Below are 3,149 nucleotides of genomic sequence, written 5' to 3'. Positions count from 1 at the left end.
AATTAAAGGCGTGCACCACCACCGCCCGGCACAAACTGTGCTTTCGGATGGTAAAACTACAGCAGTACCAAAGTGTGTTATTCGAAAGAGCGTGATAGGCTTCATTAACTGCGTTGTGTCATGGGTGACTGTGGGAATCAGACCAAAGGCATCACAGCTTTGTCTCCTTCAGTCCCGGGGATGAGCCCAAAGCTGCCCAGGACCTGAGTCCTTGGTGAGGGTGAGTCCTTGCTCACCTCTCTGGCTCTTCCCTTCACTCACCTCCTCCTTCCCAAAGCCTAACATTCCAAGCTAAGATGAAGGCTGCTTCAGGCACTGATCAAGTTTTCTATCCTGTCCAGCCAGTCTCTGCCTCAGGCTGCTGGTCTGTGTGTTCACCCTCCAAGGCTATGAGGTATCATAGTGGAGCTGTGGAGGCTACAGAGGAGAAGGGGAGGAGGGATGGGGGAGGGATGGGAGGAGAGATGGGGAAGGGATGGGAGGAGAGATGGGAGGAGGAACAGGAGGAAGGATGGGAGGACAGACTCCATGAGGGAGTGGCCAGGAGGTGGGGGGGCAGCGTTTGGGATGTAAATAAATAAATAAAGATCCACCTATGATTCAACATGGGAACCTGTGAATATTCCCTTAAATGGCAGAGCTGCGAATTGGCATTGAACTATTACAAGAAATTACAAGAAAAGGGCTTCATATAGCCAGGCGGTGATGGCGCATGCCTTTAATCCGAGCACTTGGGAGTCAGAGGCAGGCAGATTTCTGAGTTCGAGGCCAGCCTGGTTTACAGAGTGAGTTCCAGGACAGCCAGGGCTATACAGAGAAACCCTGTCTCGAAAAACCTAAAAAAAAATATGGGGGGGGGGCTTTATAGCCCACCATTTTGACTCTTGAGAGGCAGGGATCTAGATGCCACCCAGATGAGGATGAGGAGCTGGGACAAGTGTCTGCAGACTTCCTAGCTGCAGGGTGAGGTAGCAGCTGAGGAATGTCACCTGACCCCTCAGAACCGCCGCTAGCTAGCCGCAGGTAAGAGGTGGGACCCACTGAGAGTTTTGGGGTAGATGCTAGGCCTGTGGCTTGTGGGCCAGCTGGAGTTAAAGCTCATGGGGTTTCTATGAAGACAGGATTGGGGGGCAGCGGTGGCCCTCTGTGATGCGATTTCAGTCAGGGTCCCAACATAAATAGGTCTTTGTCGGGTTAGCCTGCAGCTGTTAAGGTAGCCATTTCTTCTCTCGCCCTCCAGCCTCACCCTCCTGGCTTTTAAATTAAATTTAGGATGTCTCAGGATGTTTTCATTTATTGTGACGACGGACATGATTAAGGGAGGGTTCTTTAGAAGAGACCCATGTCCTGAGTTAGCTTGTCCTGAGTTAGCTCGATGGGCCTAGAGGCCATCATTTGTGTCCTTATAGGAGAGGGCCAAGAGAGATGACAGAAAGATACAGCAAGAAGCCATCCCTTGGAGGAGGAGGAGGAGGAGGAGGAGGAGGAGGAGGAGGAGAAAGAGGAGGAGGAGGAGCAATATAGCCATAGCCAAGGGATACCCAAGGCTACTGTAATATAGAAAAGATACAAAGGACTTTCTTCCAGGGCCTTCAGAAGAGCATGGTCGACCAACACTTTTGACTTTGGATTTGTGGCTCCCAGATCCCTCCGAATCTGCCATGTTGTGTAAAGAACTGCCCTATATAGCCTGACAGGAGTTCTAGTTCCAAGACTTTGATTCTGTGCTTTCCCATTTAGAATCCATGTTGCCCATCTGCCCCTCCGGCTACACTTTGCCTGTCCATCTTTCTTTTTCCGGGCACCCCTCCCTTGGCTCTCAACAGATACCATCAGCTGGCTCCCGCTCAGTCAGATGGGCTGTCTGGAGGTACAGCGAGGACATCGGGGTCTTAGTGACTCCTTGGAGGTTCTACCTCGGGGTGCCTTGGTCCCAGGCTGGTCCCATCTCACCTATGTAGGGAGTAATGACTCCGTGCTCGATGGCTTCCTAGCTCAGAGCAGCAGCTGCGACCATCTCAGCCTCTGTTTCAAGGCTGTGTGACTCAGCAAGAGTCACGGCCATCAGCAACTAGACTTAATCCTCCTGAACCTTCTGCTGAGCTATCCTGTCACCCCAGACACATTAAGGATGTGTTCCCAAACCCCTAGACTCCCTCCCTGCTTCTGAACCTCAGAGGTGGACCCTATCCCCAAAGCTCAGGAACCTCGGCTCCTGGCGTTCACTAATTTTTTTTTTTTTTTTTTTTTTTTTTTTTTGCTTCTCCAAGGTGTGTGTGTAATGGCTGGGGTCCAGGCAAGGAGCCAAGAGCAAAGGCGATCGAAGCTTCAGTAGAGTCTAGCAGCCTCGGGGCCCTGGCTTCAACCTGATGGTGTATGCAAAACATTCTTTCCTCTCCTCCTTCCAGCAATCTGTCTCTCCAGGGTAAAAATAAGAAGTGCATTTACCATTCACCCGGCATCGCCTGCGCGCAGGCTCTGCGATCCGCCTGCCCGCTAACTGGCAGGCTTGTTCAAGAGGCACTGGCTACCAGAACGTTCCTAATTCCCCACACGGGAGCAGGTGTAAGTTTCCATTCACAGGGCTCAGGAACAAGAGGCTTTCTACGTCACAGCTTACGGCAAAGGTGTAGTCATCACGTCTGTGTGGCCTTATCAGAGGAGGAGCCGAGGCCCCGACCTGTGCCCAGCCGAGAGAGGTACGTGTTGCAGGAGCAAAATCAAGGCTGAAAAAATAAACGGCTCTTGGCCTGAGCCTCAAAGCTGCTACTGAGACAAACTCACCATGGGTCACAGGTTAAATGCACGCCCCCGCCCCCAAACTACAAAATATGTAGGAAGATAGAAACTCTTCAGGCTCCAAGGTCAGGGGAAGGGGTTTCAGGAGCAACACCAGAAGCACGAGCTGCCGGAGTAAAGGCAGGCACACTTAGGGGCGTCAAAACGAGACGCCTGTGCTCTGGGAAACATCTTGCGCAAGGGCTAAGAGGACGTGCTACAGACTGGGAGAAAATGTTTGTGGACCACGCATCCGGCAAAGGACTGGTGCTTACGATACCTGGGAACTCTCGCGACTCTATGGTCAAAACCAAACAATGCAGTGGGAACGGAGGCAAAAGGCACAAGCGGGCGTTTTGCCAGACAGACCT

This window comes from Mastomys coucha, unplaced genomic scaffold (assembly GCF_008632895.1).
Source record: "Mastomys coucha isolate ucsf_1 unplaced genomic scaffold, UCSF_Mcou_1 pScaffold3, whole genome shotgun sequence".
In the NCBI taxonomy this organism is placed as follows: domain Eukaryota; kingdom Metazoa; phylum Chordata; class Mammalia; order Rodentia; family Muridae; genus Mastomys; species Mastomys coucha.
The sequence above is the reverse complement of the archived record's forward strand: the minus strand, read 5'-3'. Positions refer to the sequence as shown.